The following is a 20,030-nucleotide window of genomic DNA, read 5'->3' as shown; positions in this document are numbered from 1 at the left end:
CTCTGACTGCCAGGCCACACGGGGCCTGCAAAGTCATTCCAATGCTCCATGAAAGAGCATAGAGCAGCCATTGTCATGTAAAATTAGCCTGGGCAAAGCCCCAGAGAACATGCTGTTGGATGCCATCCTGCCCTCCCCGCACAAGGGTATGTGAGAGATAACAAGGGTTCCAACTCTTGCTTTGGGTCATCAGCACATTCCCAGTTCTACACTATCCCTCTCCCACTTTTAATCTCCCTCCTGCCCTGGATTCATTGACCATTGCATCTACTCCCAGAGGCTGTCCAGGAGAAGGAAGGCCCCTGGTGGCCATGGAGGACACGGAGAATCCAACGAATGAATCCAGTGGCCTCGTATTCGCCAACGCTCCATTGAAACCACAGCTACGCTCCAGGTTAGCAAACTGATTTGGCTCTCCTTCCACACTCGCCTCTCTCCGTCAAAGGTCTACTTTGCCCAAGATCACCCTCCAAACTGATAACACAGAATAAGGCCACTGTCTGGTTGTCCCCTCGAGGCCTTCCATTCAAAGCCAACACTACTAACATTCTGCATAGTACCTTTCCCAAAGAAGGCTGCAACTTTATCTCCATGCCTATGCAAAACATGGAGCTTGCCAATACTGAATTGTTCTGATCCATGAGAGCCAGCTAGAGCCAGGATGACTTTAATGCAGGCTTCTCATCAATTACTTCTTATTTTCCAGGCTGGACACTCCCTGTGGAGCAAGGCTGGAAGCTGAACTGTGCTCAGATGATATCCCGGCAGTGAAAACACCAGAGTGCTAAATGAAAAATCTATGCTCTCCCCACCAACTTCTTCAACTAGTGGGCCGCACAGGCTCCAGCAAGGATTAATTTGAACACTGTCATTTCTTGGCATCCCAAGCTGAATTTTCCAGGACACAAAGGCATGAGGTATTCCATCATCTTGATAATTTTTATAGCCAGTGGGGAGGTAGAAGGGAACAAATAATTGGATGCACCAAGCTATGGAACAAATGAAACTATGAAACGTTCACGATCAAGTCCTGGATCAAAGTGACTGGCTCGTAGATAGGCAAGAAATTTGGCCTTCTTCAAAATAAGAAATGAGGATGGAGCCTCAAGCAGTGGGTCTAAAAGTGAGTCTTTCACAGGCTTGAGGAAGAATACAGTGTTTCCCATTAACCACCCAACACTCAAGAAGAAATGTCACCTAAGAAACTGACTTTGGGTTACAAACTAGGGGCAAATACTGGAAGGAAATAAATCAAAATATGCACACTGGTTGTGCTATAATGATGGGATTACTGGGTATTTTTTGTTCTTTATTTTCCTAACTTCCTGTACACCAATAACTTATAGCATATATTTTTTTGGTTTCTTAAAAGACCTTCCCTTTTTTTTTTAGCATATCAGCCACCAAAACACCCAGTTAAAAAGCTTAGCACCCATTCTTGACTCCTTTATTTTCGTCTTAAATATCTCAGTTCATGCATCCTCTCTTCTCTGTCTCTTCTTTCTGGGCCTTAGTGCAGATGCTTGGTGTCATTTCACTCCTCTTTCTGGTCATTGACATCCTCCCCTAAATGGCTTCCCCACTGCTGGTCTTACTAATCATCCAGTCCATCCTCCAACGGCAGCCAGAGTGACTTTCTAAAATAGAAACCCCTTCATGTCACATTCCTGCTCAATCTCTTCAATAGCTCTTCGTTGCTTCCAGGAGACAATTTAAATTCCTTTCCATAACATGCAGGGCTCTTCAAAACCAAACCCGCCAAGCTCTTTAACTTCATCTCTCCCTCCCAAACAGCTCTCCCCACTGCCACTACCCCAGGTCGCTCATTCCACCTACAGGCCTTTATACAAGCCATTACCTTTGCCGGAAACGCCCCACCTCCCACCTGTGCAGCCTCCCAGGCCTCTGTGAAGCTCAAGCATGCTACACTTCCCCACCCACGGAATCGCTGATGGCCACCCACCTTGTCCTGATGCTGATTCTGTCCACGTCACAGCACTGTACACAGTTTTGGGGCTGTGCACCCCACATTTGCCTCTCTCACTAGACTGTGGGCTCTGGAAAGCAGGGACCCTGTTTGACTCATTTCTGGATCCTCAGCACCTGGCTCCTATAGTGCCCAGAACAGGGGAGATGTTTGGTAAATATTTGTTAATTTCATAAAAGGAGGAGTCAATCAAGGAATTAAAATGTGGCTTTCTGCCATACTTATATTATTTAGAACTGTATCATCTACTTTACCACAATTAAAAATTAAGCTTTTTTTTAAAAACCTAGATCATCTAAAATACTCAAGAAAAGCCAAATCACATCAAATGCCTTTTGGTTCCTAGATTCTAGGCTTTTTGTCTCTCCCACTTCCTACCCTCCCAGGCGCCCTCTCCCCTTCCAACAAGTGTTTGTAAGGAAAATACAAAGAGGTACCTAGAGGAATTTTGTCGAGTTTTAGTGTAGCTGTGCTCAGGACCACAGTGGCAAAAGATTATGGGTGTCAACACCGAATTGCAGGAGGGTTCGTGTTTTGAAAAGCGGTCTCCTTATCAAAGTGTCCCTCGCAATTACAGAAACCCTGACTCAGTCTCCTCTTTGTGCAGTTACAGCTCATTAACTACGACAGAGGGTAAGGTGAACTGATAGAGAAACCTAAAGCCAAAGTGGTAGAAGTCCCTGCCCAGTGAAGATTAGCTAGAATGGAAGATAAAACATCCCTGAGATTATGATGTGAGTCAGGAAATAAGAGTTTGCTTACACACAGCTGAAGAGTCCAGAATCTGGATTCCGGCCCATGCAGCCATTAGCTATGTGACCTTGAGCAAGTCACCCAAGCTTTGAGAGCCTCAGTTTTCTCAGTGTAAAATGAGGAGGGATTGGAGTAGGTGTCCCACGAGAGCCTGTGGTATGGTTTCAGAGAACTAAAATCTGCGCTCAGTATAAAGGCAGGAATCCGGGCCGTGGAGGGAGAGGGTCTGGGTTCCGTCCGGGCACTGCTGGCGATGACTACATGTCCTTGCATGTCCTCGGGCAGATTTGTTAAGTTCTTCAAGCTTCAGTTTTCCCATCTGAAAAATGGGAGCTGTTAGGAGGAATAGAAAGTAACGTCTGTGTAGTAAAGGGTAGTTCTGATTATTGTTGGGTTTTGAGGCCACGCAGCACGGTAGTTAGGAATGCAGACCCACCTGGTTTCAAATCCCAGCTCCGCTGTGTCTCCTTGGGCCCTTGGACAAGGTACTTACTTTCCCTGAGCCTTGGTTTCTTCTGTGACAAATGGAGATAATGATTGTAGGGACCTCAAAGGGTTGTTGTGAGGATTAAATAAAATCACGTAAACAAACAAATGTAAGGGGAAGCACTCAGGATCTGGCAGACAAGACCTTTGCCCATCTCACTGTCTGACTGAGGCTCACTGCACCAGGCGCTCCCACCCGCTGCTCCCGCTCCTTCTCAGCTTGCTCCCCCTAAGGTCAGAAGGGTCCTTCCTTCCCATCCTTCCAGACAGGAGAGGGAAGAGGAAAGCAAGGTCACAGGTGACAGGGTAAGGGCCCAAGGTGACCTTGGAGGCACAGAGAAAGCTGGTCTGGAACTCATCTCGCTCTCAGAGCCCTCTGGCTCACCCCATCTCGCCTCCCTTCGCTTCTGAAGCTTAAAATAGCCTGAACCAGTGTGGCCACATTTCAGCGTGCCACTCGGAGAGAACCCCTAGGGTGTTTTCAAAGCCAGCTCTGAGCTCCTCACTAGCCAGGCTCCAGTTATGAGTTATTCATACACGTCAGGCTCCACTAGGTCTACCACGAAAATGTGTTGAGTGCTTTCCTGCTAAGGCCCCTCTACAGGCAGCTCTGCTTGCTCGGAGGGGTCAGACCAATCAGCTCCTTTAATTAACAGGAGCTGTGAAACCCTGCCAGCTGCTGGTAGGAGTGCTGCTGGGCTGAGGGAGGGATGACAGGTTCTAAGTGGAGGCCAAGGACCTCATGATGGGAAAAAGCCTGCACTGGGTGTCAGATAGCTGGTGTTCGAGATCCAGCTCTGCCTCTCATGTTATGTGACCTTGCATAAGTCACCTCCCCTCTCCAGACTTCAAGCAGCATCATCAAGACTGGGTCCTTCTAGATCTCTCAAATTGGCTCTGTTCTCCACTATGCACAGCCTTCGTTCTCAGACCTTATATGACGTCAAGTTGGCTTCCAGCAGCTCCAAACCCACCTCTTCTCACGTTCACATCCAGCAGGAAACAGAGCTTCTCTTCCCCTTATGGCCAAATCAAAGGCCTCACCCTTGCTGCTGGAGTTGGTCTATGCGCCCATCTGTGGGGGTTCACGGTGAACCGGCTCTCAGAGCCCATTCTGACCCCTTCTAGGATGCCTCCCTGTGCTGTAAAAGCTGCAAAATGAAAATCGACATCTGCAGCCTCTTGCTTAGCTAGGGTTCTGTATGCAAATTAGGTGCCACCCATCAGATGCTCTAGCATGACATCTGGAAGGCAGCAGTAGAGAGGTACCATTTTCTTGCTGCTCCAGCTGTGGCTCCTAGCCAAGGACAATCGTCCCAGTGTCCGGTCTCTAGCTTCAGGGGTGTCAGGAAGCTTCTGAAGCCTGGACTGCAGTGACTGCGTACACTCTTGAATGTGGTGATTGCTCCTCACTCTCTACCTTTTTGCTCAAACCCTGGTGGGCAAAAGAACCTGCTCCGCCAACCCTTCTAGTGATTTTGGAAGCATTTGTTTCCCTGCATTAAATATCTTTCTGTTTAAAAACTGCTGGAGTCCTTCCTGTTCCCTGTATCGGCCTCCTGACTGAGGCACCATCCCTGAACCGATCACTGGGCCGGAGGGAAAGGAATGTGCTGACTGCCTGGGTCTTGGGTTAGTCATCCCTGCCAACAGATACAGACTAAGAGGAATGATTTCCTGAAATTAGTATTACATTAGTATTGCTAAATCACTTTAATAATAATTAAATTGCAATTATCAAAGGAAAGGGGGAATGGAGATTGGACAACCAAAAACCAAAAGATGTCCAGTACACATCCCAACCCAGACATCAGGATAAGGAGCCCTGGGAAGACATAAATGGAATGGCGGAAGACATCAAGATTCTGTCCAAATTTTGGTCCACCAGACCCTCATGGTACCCACCCCCAACCTCCTCCATCCCTCCTTGATTCATGCGTCTATCCCTGGCCCTGTGTTCTCCACTTCTGGCCTGCACCCATGACTCACTCTGGAAGACTACGCTAGGTGACTGCACTCACACAACTAGGGCTGACTGGGAGCTCACTTTGACCAGGTTGGCCCTTAACCAATGGTTGACTGGTGCTGGGGGGTGAAAGGCAGCACCCCTGCCTCAGGTGTGGACTAACTCTGAGGTATGATTGACATTGCAGGGCTTCCTTGTGGACCAGGCTGAGTCTGGGACTTGACCAGAGAGCACACCTGAGGTTGGCTTCTCTCCATCCTTGTCCTGCTTCCCTAGTCCCTGGGAAGACTTCTTTAATAAATAATTTGCATATGAATCCCCATCTTAGGGTCTGCTTCTAAGGATCCCATACATATTGAAATGGCCAGAGGTGTTTATAGCCAACGAAAACCTTGGCATCTACTCTGGCTCACTTGGAATGTGACATTGTCAATATTGAGGTACGTCTCACCTCTGAGTTAAGGTTCTGGATGCAAAACAGCTTCTTCCTTTTTAGAAAAGAGATTATTACATGGAGACCTTCTATAATTCCTTCATTGTCCTTCATCCAAGATTAAAGTCTTGCAAACCTAAGACTGCAACAATTAATCTTGGCTTTATTTTTGCTGCTCCTTGATTAGAAAATGTTAATTGCTACCACAGGCGTCCACTTAAACTCCAAGTCCCTAAATAAGTATTTGAGGAAAGAACCACTTTCCTTTCATTAACTTGAATAAAAAGACCTCTCTGGTTGAGAGCGGTGCCCTGAGGCCCAGGAGCTTCTTAGTGGCTCTGGTACCTACAGAATTTCTGGGGAAGGAGAGGTAGAGGACATAGAATGGAGAGGCAAGCCCTAAGGAATAGATGGCAGGATGGTTAGGAAGTCTTCTTTTGGCTGTGCTGCTGACAGACGAGGTGAGCCATCATGGGCCATAGGGGCTCTCTGAGTCCATTTCCTCATCTATCCAAGTGATTGCCTCATGGGTCCTTTCCAGCTCCAAAGTTCTCCGTCTCTTCCAGGAAGAATGTCCACACAGCAACCAAGCACTCAATTTTAATACTGAATTTTATTTTTTCATAGAAACCAGAGGGGAGTAGAATCTACTTATTTTATTGTGTCCTTGTATTTTTCTGAGAAGTAAGCATATTCATTCCACTAAGAGCAGATACATAAAGGCTAAAGGCTGACCTCACAGCGTCCAAGAACAATTCCTGACCCCAGCCAAGATGAACATTGGGAATTTCCTTCTTAAGCAGAGGTTCGAGGTCCAAATCAATAATGTCTTTGTCTTGGACCCATGCAACCCACAGTCTTGCTACCTCTCTTGCTACTTCCCACCTGGAGGGACCATTATCTTGGAGATGGTTACATTGTAAGAAAACCTCTGTTCGCCAAATTGGACGGTTGGGTAATTACAATTCCAGTGCTTCTTGTAGGTGGTTTCTTCAAAGCCCTTCATTTATTTGCTGCTTAGCGCAGAATAAACCTCATTTATGTCATTTCTTTTTCTCCCAGGGAGGCTAAGAGCTCAGTACAGCTAATGGACTATGTATCACTGACTATAATATAGTTCCAGGCAACTTAATGCTAAGGCAATTTGATGAAGTGATATTATAAAAAGCAGCTATTTTTATTGAGAATGGAAGATCAACTACTCAGGTGTCCGTTTAGAATACATAACTGCTAAAAGGCATTTATTTCTAAAAAGAGAGGAAAAAAAGAAAGAAAGAAAGAAAAAGAAAAGGAAAACAAGTTTATACATACTGCTGAATTTTACCTCCTGGCAGACTAGCCCAGCTGCGTCCAAAAGAATTAGGATGTGAGCCACACATGTAATTTGAACATATCTAGTAACCATATTAAAAAATATGTTGAAACTCATTTAATAACATGTTATTTAATGTAATAAAGCCCAACTTCATCTACTATAGCCTAACTTCGCATAACATATTTGAAATGGAAATATCATTTCATCACATGATCGATATACAGATTTTTAATAGAACACATTGCATTCTTTTTTTCCCTGACTTATCTAAATCTTCACAGTTCAGTGTGTGTTTTGCACTTGGAGCTCATCTCAACTCTAGCTTGCCACGTTTCAAGCGCTCGACAGTCACATGTGGCCATGATCACGGACAGTGCAGGTCTGGTCTCTCCCTCTGCCACTCAACTGAAACTCCTCACGGAAAAGACAGCAATGACCCCCCTAATCATCTAAGCCAAAGACGTCTTCTCACACCCAAGCCTCCTCTGAATTCTCTTTGAATCTCTGCCACAAGAAGCACATTTCGTTACCTCCTCCTTGAAACTTTCTCCTTCCTTGATTTACAAAACCTGACATTCCCATACCTCTCTGTCCCTCCAATGGTGCATTCACACTGCCCTTGCTGCCCTCGAAGCATAAGTTGTCTTCCTTTCTCTCTTTCTCTTAACAGCTCCCAAACCTAGGCTCCCAGGCTGGACCTGGTTCCTCGGTTCCAGTCACACATTCCCAGTTGTCTAAAGGACATCTCCACCTAGCAACACTCAGCACCAAAGACCAAATGTTCTAGACCAACTCTGTCTTCTCCTCCTACCCATGCCCGCTTTCTTCCCTGGCATCCCAGGTTTTGTTCACATCAGCATCATCACTGAACAAATATTTAATGGGCACTTATTAGGGGCTGGCTATGGAGACACAGCAGTGGACAAGCCAGACAAAAATCTCTGTCTTCATGGACGTGAAACCATGGAACTCCTGGAAGAAATATAGGCAGTACACTCTTTGACACGCGTCTTAGAAGGATCTTTTCATACAACATATCTAGTCAGGCAAGGGAAACAAACAAACAAAAATAACCAAATGGGACTTCATCAGACTAAAGAGCTTCTGTAAGCCAAAGGAAACCAGGAACAAAACAAAAAGACAACCCACTTACTGTGAGAAAATAGTTGCAAATCATATATCTGACAAGGGGTTAATCTCCAAAATATATAAAGAACTCACACACTCAACAACAGAAAAACAAAAACCTGATCAAAAAACAGGCAGAAGATATGAACAGACATTTTTACAAAGAAGATAGACAGGTGGCCAATAGGCACATGAAAAGATGTTCAACATCACTATCAGGGAAATGCAAATCAAAACTACACTAAGATATTACCTTACACCCATTAGAATGGCTGTAATCACCAAGACAAGAAATAACAAATGTTGGAGAGGATGTGGAGAAAAGGGGACACTCATACACTGCTGGTGGGAATGCAAACCAGTGCAGCCACTGGGGAAAACAGTATGGAGATTTCTCAAAAAATTAAAAATAGACATACCATATGACCCAGCTATCCTACTGCTGGGGATTTATACAAAGAACTTGAAATCAATAATTCAAAGAGACTTATGCACCCCTATGTTCACTGCAGCATTATTCACAATAGCCAAGACGTGGAAGCAACCCAAGTGCCCACTGATGGATGACTGGGTAAAGAAGATGTGGTGTATATACACAATGGAATACTACTCAAACATGAAAAAAGATAAAATCGTCCCATTTGCAACAACACGTATGGACCTTGGGGGTATTATGTTAAGCAAAATAAGCCAGAGAGAGAAAGACAAACAGCTTATTTCACTCATATGTGGAAGGTAAACTAACACATGGACAAAGAGAACAGATTAGTGGTTACCAGGGAAAGGGGGTTGGGGGTGGGCAAAGGGGTAAAGGGGCGCATATATATGATGACTGACAAATAATAATGTACAATTGAAACTTCACAATGTTATAAACTATTATGACTTCAATAAAGTAAAAACAAATCTCTGTCTTCAAGGCGCTGACATTCTACTGAGGACAGTTGAGCAGAAAAACATAATAATTAAATAAAATATACAGTAGGTTGGGAAGTAGTATTCACTATAGAGAAAAATATAGCAAGATAAGAGGAATGTGGAGTGTGAGAGAGGGGTGGTTACGTGGGCCTCAACAAGAAGGTGGCACTGGGACAAAGACCTAAAGGAGGAGAGATAGCGAACCATGCAAATATCTGGTGAGGCACTTACAAGCCAAGAAAGAAGACCTCATGGCTGAGTATGTCCAGTATTTGAAGTTCAAAGAAACCACAATGGCTGAAGCTGAGTAAGCAAGGGGAGAGAAGAAAGAAATGAGATCAGAAAGTAATAGAAGCCTAGAGTGGCAGGCTATCCAGGTCATTGTGCGGGCTTTGTCACCAGGGTTGGGATGTAGGACTGGTCTCTCTCCTTCAGCGCCTCTCCATTCATTCAGTCACCAGGGCTGAACCTATTGAAGTCTCTCGACTCATTCCCCACTCTCCATTTTATCCAATCCCACCACCTTAACATGGGTAGGTTACTCTCCCTGAAGCACAGCTGTGGTCATGTCCTCCTCCACAACCTGTCTCTGGCACCATTGAAATAAGACTTCACACCTCTGGTGGATCACTTAGGGCCCCCTCCGCAGTCGGTCATTCCCTGCTCCCCACACACGGCTACCCCCTGCTCCTGCTCCAGCCAGATTGGATTCCTTACAAGTCCTTTTGCATGCCTTAGGAACTCCCTAGCCCTGACCCTCCCTCCATGGGAACGTACTGAGTCACTACTCAGTTCAGGGAATAAACACGGTCTCTTCTGCGAAGACCCCCTCAGCTGGACTCAACCCCAACTGGTAGTTTCTTTTTGGAACTCTCACGGCCTTGTGCGTTTGTCTTTGTTAGCACATTTGCCACATTTGGACTTGCATTTTAGTTATCCTTGTCTTATGCTCTCTCCTAAATCTGCCCAGGGAACTTGCCTTTTTGGTCTTTGCAGACCTCCTAATTACTAGGGCTGTGCCTCCCACCAATGGGGTACCATGCATTTGTTGAATATCCTACTGGATGGATGAATGAATCACAGTAATATAAATAGTTGCTGTGTTATATGGCTGTGTGAGGACAGTGGAATTAGACATAGTCTTCCTTTCCTATAATCTCCCAAATCTGTAGTTTCTGTTTTATTATTAAAATAAAATATTTATAATTTTTAAAAATCACTACAATTCTTGCTGGGTCATCAATGATCAGGCAAGAAATTTAACCTCTCTGAGCCTGTCTCCTCAGCTATAAGAAGGGGACAAGATTCTTATCCCATAGAGTTGTAGTGAGAATTAACATGAGATCGTGTGTGTAAGATATCAGGTATCCAGCCCGGCACATGGTAGGTGCTCAATAAAAGTCAGAAATGAGGGTGATGATGATGATGATGGTGATGATGTTGGTGATGGTGATGGTGATAGTAGTGATGACAAAAATTATTACTTTCAATGAGCTAAAAATGAAGTGTTGATAGGAGAAGGTTCTGTCCAGGTGGCTGAGTGAGCACACTCTCAGTGTAAGGTAATTGCGTTTTCCCTTCATCTGATGCTATTCACAAAAACAAAAGTCATGTGATATACTCTTAAAAGGTTCAAGACATATCAATTATTCATTCCCACATTTGACACTTTGAAACAGATAAATTTCATACTGTGACAACAAGTGATTAAAAAGAGAAAAATCCAGTTAGCATGGCTATTTGACGTGATGAACTGTGTCAAGCTGGTTTACTGGATGTATCTGTAGTTTCTTAAAAAGAAAGCAAATCTTTCCTATAATTTTGTAGCTTGCATTTGTATAATATAAAATAATTCATGTTTATTATAGAAAATTTGGGAAACAAAAAAAATTGAAAGAAGACAATAAAATCACACATAATCCCACTATTTAGGGGCAACTGTGTACACTTTGAGGTGTATTTTTTGAGCTTTTTTATTTTTTCCTTTCTAATAATTTGGGGGGAAATGCAATGCATCCTCTCTTTACAATGCTACGGGTTAGCATTAATTCAAATTCATTTTTTTCTAATTATCAGTAGCAAGAATGCAATAGTAACTATTGCTTTTCTTTTATGTAAGACGTAATATTAATACATTATTAGTTATTTTCTACTTCTTTCAACCATTCCCAGCTTTGGTTTATTTAATATGGAATTTTAGGCTTAAATTATTATTACTAATAATACGTATCTTCTTTTTTAATAATTATTTTAATATTTACATTGTTTTATAATCACGTTAGCAATAATCATTTAGACTCATTCGTATTTAACTGGTTACGTAAACACCCACACACTTAAACTGTGTCCACCCCATTCTTAAGTTATTTATTTTGCTTCGTCTGCCAATTGACTGGTACTCTTTAGGTAATTTTTTCAGACAGGTTTTAGGTAGTTGACTTTCTGAGGTCCAGAATATCTGATAATGTCTTTGTGAACATTAATTTGGCTGACCGTACAATTATTGGTTCATAAATATTTCCCCTAAAAATCATGCAGGTGGTCTTCCTTTGCTTTTTTTGTTTTGGGTAATAGGAGAGAAATCCGAAGTCACACTCATATGTATTCATTTGTAGTATTTTTCCTGGAAGCTTACATATTTTGTTTTATCTCTTTACTCCTGAAATTCAAAGAATTCATTAGGGCAAATCCACTGGCTTATGTAATAAATTTTGCCTGGTAATTAATGGCTCTTCCCCATCTCTCGTCTATAGTTATTTAAGGTCACACCATTTGGTAGCAGAGTCACAAATAATGGATTTCAGGGTGTCTGAAATCCAGGAAAGCCCGGACCTTTTCAAATACATAATTTAAAGACAGTGAGATGTGGTGGCAGGAACACAGTCTGTGGTGTCAGCTCTGAATAATCAGAGCTCTGAATAATCTGTGGTGTCAGCTGCATGATCGTGGACGTATTCCCTGATTTCTCTCCAAGCCTCAGTCTCCTCATCCGTAAATGGGAATAGGAAAAACTCCTTGCAGATTTGTTGTGAAGAATAAACAAAGTAACGAGCAGGCCCTCCGTAAAGCATATCTACCATTCTGCAATATGAGAAGAGTAATTCCTCCTCAAGCCAAGGCTATAGAAATTAGGTTCAAGAATAAGTCAGATCCTATCTTGGGAGTCAGAGCTGCTCTTCTCACTAACTGGAAAGGTCTTAAAGGTCTTGCATCCTTGAAGGATGAAAATATTCTAGCAGACCAGGGTATCTGCCAAGGGAGAGAATGAACATCAGCAGTTATGGGAAATCCAGTTACAGGCGTATAAACTCCAGCCCTGGGAAGAGGAGAGGAGAAAGAAACACTGTTTCTCTCTTGGTCACTGACATAGGCCTCTTGGGTGCTCCAGTTGTCCTTGTCCCTTTCATCATGACTCAGAACTGTGAACAGGGTTTTAGTAGAGCCTGTTAGATCATCGAAGCTTGCCACTTGAAGAGCAGTCCACAGGCCAGCAGCTTCAGCATCACCCAGGAGCTTGTCGGTAATGCAGAATCTCAGGTTCCACTCTGGGCCACTGAATCAGACTTTGCATTTTCATAAGATCCCCAGGGGATATATGTGAATGTCAAAGTTTGAGAAGTTCTAGTCTAGACCACATGTTGGTCAGAACTGAAGCTTCAAGTGGCTTCTTTGTCACTAACTAGTGATTTTATTTTCATGCCTTTTTAAAATAGAACAGAAATCACAGAAGAGGGTTCTAGAATAAATGAAAGTAAGACATTTCGAATTTTAAAATGTAGAATAAAGTCCAGTGGTTTCCTGTGCAGCCAATTCCATGGGAGTCAGGAAAGGGCCTGGTTCTCCTCCCTGAGGCCATCTTGACCTGCTTCTCTGCTCTTGGCACTTAGCTGGCACTATGGGATCATTCTTCTCAGAACATGTTCTCGGCCTCTCTGCTTGAGCACGGTAATCAGAACACAGCTGCTGAGAGCCACAATCACACCATCTATGGCTTTTGTGGCTCCCCATGCACTTAATTCTGGGGAATCACACTGTGACCAGAGACTTGGTCACAAAACAGAAACTGGCATCTGCTGCTTCTGTAGGCATTCTGTGGCCCCAGCCTTGACCTCCCTCTGGGCCCTAGGTCCTCTCTCACCCCTTCTCCAGCCATCACCTGAGTATGTAGATCCCCAGCTCTGGCCACCAGCCCCTGGCCAGAGCCAGAGCCAGAGCTAGAGTAAACATTAGGTGATGACTCTGAGACTTGACTTTGGCTTCTGGGACCCCAGAGTCCTCAAGGATGTTCTGAGCTCTGTGGTCTCCAAGCTTGTAGGGCATCAGTTCTTCTCTAAGCCTAACCTCTTGGTCCAACTTGAATTTCCAGAGGTAAAATGGAGTGTGGCTGGGATGAGGGACCTAAACGCATCTGGGTTCTCTGCCATCCTCACATGGCTTTCTTCATCAGCTGCATGAGTTGAGGGAACATGCCTCTCTTTTCCTTTCTTGTCTCTGTAGTGCCCATTAGAAAGTCTGACACATAATAGGCACTTGATGTGTATATGAACCTAAATCACGGTGCAACAAGGAGCCTGCGTGGTCTTAGACTGGAATAGAGTAGTCTGAGTTTAGTGAGAAGTAAAGCCAACACCCAAATTATTGATCATGGCCTCATAGGAGAGTGACATAATTCCCCTCTGCTGTAGACTGTTGCCTCTTTCTTACATCCATGAAGATGAAAATATCCTCATGGGTTTGATTGGCCATTTGATGGAGAAAGGAGAGGCCCCCTTGGCACAGTCTGCCTCGGAAGGGTGAGCTTAGCAAGCAGTGAGGCAAAATGTAGTGGATGGACTGTGCAGATTTCAGGGCAGCCTGGCAAGAGGGATAGGATGGCCTCGGGGAGGGAGAAATGGGAGAGAAGCTGGGAGTGATAAGTCCAGTTCCGGGGAATAAGAGAGGATCCAAGAGCAGAGCTGGAGACGGAGGGCCTGAAATGGAGAGTCAGGTTTAGTTCAGGACTGAGTAATAATCTGTTGGGACTCCACCCATTACTCTTGAGCCTGCAGAAAGTCAGCTAACTGCCACAGTCTTGTGATAGGGTGTCTTGTGGAAGGGGAGCCGCGTTCGACATTTGGGTGGATGAGAGAGAAGAGAAGGGTCCAGGCAGGCAAGCTGTTGAGTGAGGACACTCCAAATCAGGGAAGTTGCTGAGTCATGACCTAGTGAGCAGGACGCAAAGCTCCATCAGGGACCTGCGGAAACCTTAGTGAGTGTGGGTTTGGGCCCAGGAGCCAATTAGCATCCTACTGAAAGGAAGGAGGGACCCCAAAGTCTAGAAGACTTAGAGACAACAGGTTGCTGCCACCGGGTTACATAGGACTTTGCCCCACTGACGGAGCCCTCTCTGGCTTTTGGGCGAGTAAATCTTTAGTGTGTGGAAGCTACCAGCACATGACTGAGTTATAGTCACAACGTTGTAAAACCTCCCTGGAGATTCCTGGACGAAAGTGAAAACCGTCATTATAAAATGACAAATGAACCAAAATAGCCAGGGTTGGATGACCTCCACCAGCCACCCAGGCTGCTTCCCATGATAACAAAGCCCCCCCACATAAGAGCCAGATGTCCCGATTACCCCACAGGCCTTCTGGTCCGGAACCCCACCCACCCCAGGGAGGAGGGAACTTTTCAAAGAAACCCACTTGAGTTGGGCTCTGTGGCTGTAGGGAAAAACAGGAATATTCACAGTGGTGCAGTGAGGAAAAATAAGTGATCTTAGTACTTGGAGAGAACTATTTCAGAGAAAAATTGCACTTAAAAAACCAGATGATTCCTTTGTTTCCAATAGTCGCCTATAAATTCTCTCTTTTTCTGTTCTGCAGAATTGAAATTGATTGAAATTGACATTTTTTTATCATGAGTCAGTTGACAAGAAAATTGAGAAAACAAAATAATGAGTGCCAGGGTTTTTTTTGGTTTTTTTTTTTCCTCTTTATTTCTTTCCAAACAAGTAAGTCCAGAGGTTCAGATAAGCTTTTTTTTTTAAAAAAAAAAAAAGGAAAGAAAAGAGAAGGAAGTCAATGGTCTGTTTTTAAAAGCCTCCAGCAGTTGCCTTTCTAAAGCTGCGACACATATTTGTGGACACCACTTTATCCAGCTGCTGCACATCTGGAATTTTGGAGTTGTCCTTCTGGTGCTCCATTCAAAATAGCAATAAACCATCTTTGGTCTCCTGACCCATGTGGTTTCATAGCCTTTTCCAGACTTGAACTGTGGAAAATTGCTGCTCTTGGCTTGGAAGTCATAGTTTAACAAGTGGTATGTTTCAGGGGAACTGGTGGGCCTGAAGATTAATTTGTATTTGCTGCCTCCTGGGGATTCCAATCAGCCACTTGGCTCCCAGAGCCACCCGTCTGAGTGTTGCAATGCACACCAGGAGCAAGGAAGAATGCGGCACAAATGTCGCCAGTGAGAACAGCCTCCCTGTCTGGATGTCTCCTGGGTTGTGTATTTTCCCCCCAAATCACCCTCACACATACAAAAAGAGTAATGAGGGACATTCATGTCTTCCACTGACTACAAAACGCCTCCTGTCCTGGAGAGGTGGAGCGGTGGTGCTCCGGTGTGGCTGTGTTCCATTTCTTCTCCCAGCCACAAGACCCTTCTGAGATGCTTTGTGCCAGGTCTGCTGATGAGAATGAGAAAAGAGGTTGCAGTGACCAGTAGGGAACCCACTGACCAACTAATTGGGCTTGATTCGCTTCTCCAAACACAGTATACACATGGGAGAGAGATCGCTGGGCTCTGAAGGTAGTGATTTCTCCCCTGAGTTCCAGACTCATATCCAACTCCCTCCTTGACGTCTCTCCTAGGATGTCCAAGGGGCGTCTCAATCCTTGCAAAGGGTTAAGTTGGCTCATGTCACTCCTCTGCTTCCAATGGCTTGTCATCTCATGCCAGATATAAATCTATAAAATGCTCTGATCTGCATCCCCAACCCATCAGTTCTCTGTCCTCCTCTCTCACTGCTCTCCCCACTACATGCTGGTCTCTTTGCTGCTTCTGAAATGTGGCAACAGGCTCCACCTTAAGAGAACTCGCCATCCCATCTGCTTGGAAAGTTCTTTCACCGGCTGTCCTCATGGCTTCCTCTCTCACCTTTTCCAAGTCATCACCAGAGGTTCCTCGTTAAAGAGGCCTCCCTTGACCACCTTATTTTAAATTACATTCACACTCCCTGCTCCCTCCCTTATCCCTTACCTCCTATCACTTTTTAACATAAGATGTCTTACTGGACTTCCCTGTTTATTGTTTTCCTCCCACTAGAATGTAAGCTCCCTGAGGGCCAGGATTGCAGTCCAGTTTGTTCACTGTTGTCTCCGTAAGACTTGGCACAATGCCCAGCACATTGCAGGAGCTCAGTAAATGCTTGCTGAATGAATAAACGAAAATCTTGGTTTCTGTCCTCAAACCTGCTCCCCTCCCAGTCTTCCTCTCTGCTATGGGCCCGCCATCTCACTCAATAGCACAGGATGAAAACCTGAGCTCCGCACATCTCCTACATCCAACCCATTGGCAAGTGCTGGCAGCTCCTCCATCAAAATATATCTTGAATCTGAACCACTTGCCTCCACTTCTCTGCAGCCACCATAGCCCAAGCCACTCTCAGCCCGACTGCACAGCTGCAACCACTTCCTACCTGGTCTTCCTGCTTCCAGGCTTACCTCTCTCCCATATCCCTCACGCCCACCTCTTCACACACACACGGCCAGAGTGATCTTTAAAAATGTCAAACAGAACACATGGCTCCTCTGCTGAAAACCTCCCTGAGGCTTCTCACCACATTTAAAATACAATCCATGCTACTTGTCCTGGGCACTGATGACTTTTCCAGACTCATCTCTGACACTCTCCCAGTTGTTCTCTTTCCTTCAATAATATGTATTAAGGGCCCACTCTCTGATAGGGCAATTCAGGGTGTTTGGGACACATCATGGAATGAAATGGAAAAATAGCTCTGCTCTTGTGGGGCTTCCATTCTACTGATGAGAAACAAACAGCAAGCAATAAACAAGACATCATTAATAAGATAGTATACAAGAAGGTGATGAGTGCTATGGGAAATAAAGAGAAACTGGAGAGGAATTGGAAGTGTTGAGTCTGGGCCAGCAAGAGCAGTCTGCAGTATTAAACAGGTCCACACGGAGGAGGCAAGGCATGAGCAAAGACGCGGGAAGTGAACCATCCTGCTCATCTGGCTGTTCCTAGGACAAGCTAGGGCGGGCTTGTATTGGGTCAACTCAGCTAAGCTGGAGCTCCCTTTCTTAGAATTCCCCTCCATGCATAGTTCCAGGTTAGGATGGCCCACAACTGTGCGTAAGATTTGGAAGGCAGAAATGAAGCCAGAGCGTTGATTTTTTTTTTTTGCTAGAAAGGTCAGCGGAGGGCACCAGGTGCTGTTCCAGCTCGTTCACATTGATGTTTATCTGACTGATGGCTCCTTTTGTTGGACAGCAACTGAGCCATAGCTCCTTCAGTTCCCACAGGATATCTTCCTCCAGCAAGTCCAGTTCCTGGCCAGGTGCACACGTGGCCCCATGATAAAGGGCACCGAGGCTGGAGGCTTGAAGGCATTGAGAAACCAATCAGGTTCCAGCTCATCCTACAGCTCCCAGCTTATCCCTCTGCTCCTCCCTTCACACCCACCTCACATTCCCAACTGCCTGTTCTGCCGACTTCAGGAAGGAGCACGAGGGGCAGAAACAACAGCCCCGTGGCTTCTGGTTAACCGGCTCCTACAGTTCTGCAAAGCCAAATCCCTAAGTAACAAGTTAACTAACTAAATAAATAAATACATTTTATAGGATTTAATACAGGGATAATATATTCTATTATACTTATTATATGCACAATGGCTGGCTCCTCATCATTTAATCTGTGTTCTTATGTCACCACCTTATAAAAATCTTATCTAATGATCTAAAACGGCAGCTTCTGCAGTCACTCCATATGCCCTCACCTGTTTCATTTTTCTAATGACATGCATTACTCTCGGAAGTTATATTTTTTATTTATTGATTACTTGTTTACTAGGGCCTATTCTATTCATTGCTCTATCTCCTGTGCGTAGAGCATGAAGTGCCCATGGTAGGAATTCCAAAAACTAACGATTGAATAAATGTATTTGATGTCTTTTATTTTTGGTATCTAGCAACAGATTTCTGAATACCAAAATAAGCTAAAATGATTTCAACTACAGGTATTTTGAATGCAAATCCCACAAGGGCTTAATGAGAAAGTGATAGCATTGATTCTTAAAGTCTATAACAGACAAAGCATTTTATTGATTACACTAGTTGAAATTACTTTCAGCAAACAAATTTTAAAAGCACAACCAAACCAAAAACAAACCCTCTATTGTGTCATACTATTCAATTCACCAAAAGAAGTCTCCTGCTTTTCCTAGGACAAAATATTGAAATAGTTACAAGACAATGTCGTTTGTTAGTAAATTACACTCAAACCTAAGGGATCTGAGTAAAAGTTAAAGTTTGGAACTACCTCCCTAGCAAGCAGTTGAGCTAACGGGTTTTTTTCTCACAAGTAAATACAGAATTAGAAGATCTTTAAATCTTCTGTAAATCTTTAAAGAAGATCTTTAAATCTCACAGTTTATTTCAAACCAAAGATACTTCTGAGTCAAAAATTCTTTTGCCAATTCTGCAATGCATTAGTGGTCCTAATTTTTGCCAAGTAACCCCTTTTTTTTTTTTTTTTTTGAGGAAGATTAGCCCTGAGCTAACATCTGCCACCAATCCTCTTCTTTTTGCTGAGGAAGACTGGCCCTGAGCTAACATCCGTGTCTATCTTCCTCTCAAGTAACCCATTTTAAATGTCATTATTTACTCCTTCTGGACATTAGATGGATGTTGCTCATCTTGACTTTTCTTTCCTTTTCTTTTCTTTTCCTTTCCTTGGTCCTCTTAGCATCCCACCTGGCTGTAGATCTTCTGCCCCAAAAGCCCCCTTTAGAAGGACTCTGCTTTCTCACTGTGGCCGATCCTGGCACAACTTCAGTTTCCCCCTAAACACATTTGCTTGTGCATTCATGCTTTGAACCAATATGTTTCGATCATCTCCTGTGTTCCAGAGGCTGTTTTAGTTTCAAGGTCATTGTCTTGGAAGAGTCCCTTCTTTTTCTGACCCATAAATGTTACACCTTTGACCTGAAGCGGCAAGTCGAGCCCTTCTTTGTTTTCCAGAACATTCTCCCTGAGATCACTTGGGGCGTAACGCTTCCTGCTGGTATTCCTATTCTCTGCCGCTGATTTCTATTTGTCCTTGGTTAAGTGCTCTTCCTTCCCATTTTTGTTCCTGCCCTTTGAAAGTCTGAGAGCTTGAGAATTTCCTGTGCAGCTTCTGGTTTTACTAGCTCCCTTCCCTTTCCTTCTGCAGCAGAATCACTTGCAATCGCAGATTCAGAGGGACATTTACGAGAGTGTCCCAACCCTCTTGGGACATTCATTTGAAAGTTTCTGACCGTGACCTCTGGCCTATTTCTCCTCTGATCTTTGGGAAATCTGCTTCCCTGAAGTCTAGATTGCATATTTTAATGGCAAAACTTTCCCCGGCCTTGGCTATCATGAGCTCAAAAATGGATGTTGGGTCCAAGCAGCTGTAGATTAGAATCCTGGCTCTACCACTTATTGGAAATATCACCTCACCAAGTCACTGAATTTGCTTGTACCTAAGTTTCCTAATCTGTACAAAAGAGGGCTGCTCTAAAGATTGTATTTTTCAAAGATGGCCACACCGGTAAACACATATGTATGCCACATCCCATATGATTTTCTTACAATGTGATGTTGACACCCCTTTATCTGGGCAGGCAGAAGATGCTATGCAGTTTCTGAGACTGAGCCATAAGAAGCCACATACCTGCTGCCTGGCTCTCCTCTCAGGACATGTGACTTTCGAATAGGGTTGCCAGATTAGCAAGTAATACAGGACAGCAAGTTAAATGTGAATTTCTTTAGTGTAGGTATATCCCTAATATTGCACG

At 44.2% G+C, this 20,030-nt stretch overlaps 1 long non-coding RNA gene across 1 annotated transcript; it reads left to right on the top strand.

The window, feature by feature from the left end:
- Nucleotides 1–202: 202 nt before the first annotated feature.
- Nucleotides 203–1,288, top strand: LOC111773136 (uncharacterized). Its single transcript, XR_002807358.2, has 2 exons — nucleotides 203–394; nucleotides 707–1,288. It is a non-coding gene; the product is annotated as an uncharacterized lncRNA (long non-coding RNA).
- The last annotated feature ends 18,742 nt before the right edge of the window (nucleotides 1,289–20,030 follow it).

The sequence above is a fragment of the Equus caballus genome, chromosome 1 (genome assembly GCF_041296265.1).
Source record: "Equus caballus isolate H_3958 breed thoroughbred chromosome 1, TB-T2T, whole genome shotgun sequence".
In the NCBI taxonomy this organism is placed as follows: Eukaryota; Metazoa; Chordata; class Mammalia; order Perissodactyla; family Equidae; genus Equus; species Equus caballus.
The sequence above is the reverse complement of the archived record's forward strand: the minus strand, read 5'-3'. Positions and strand labels throughout refer to the sequence as shown.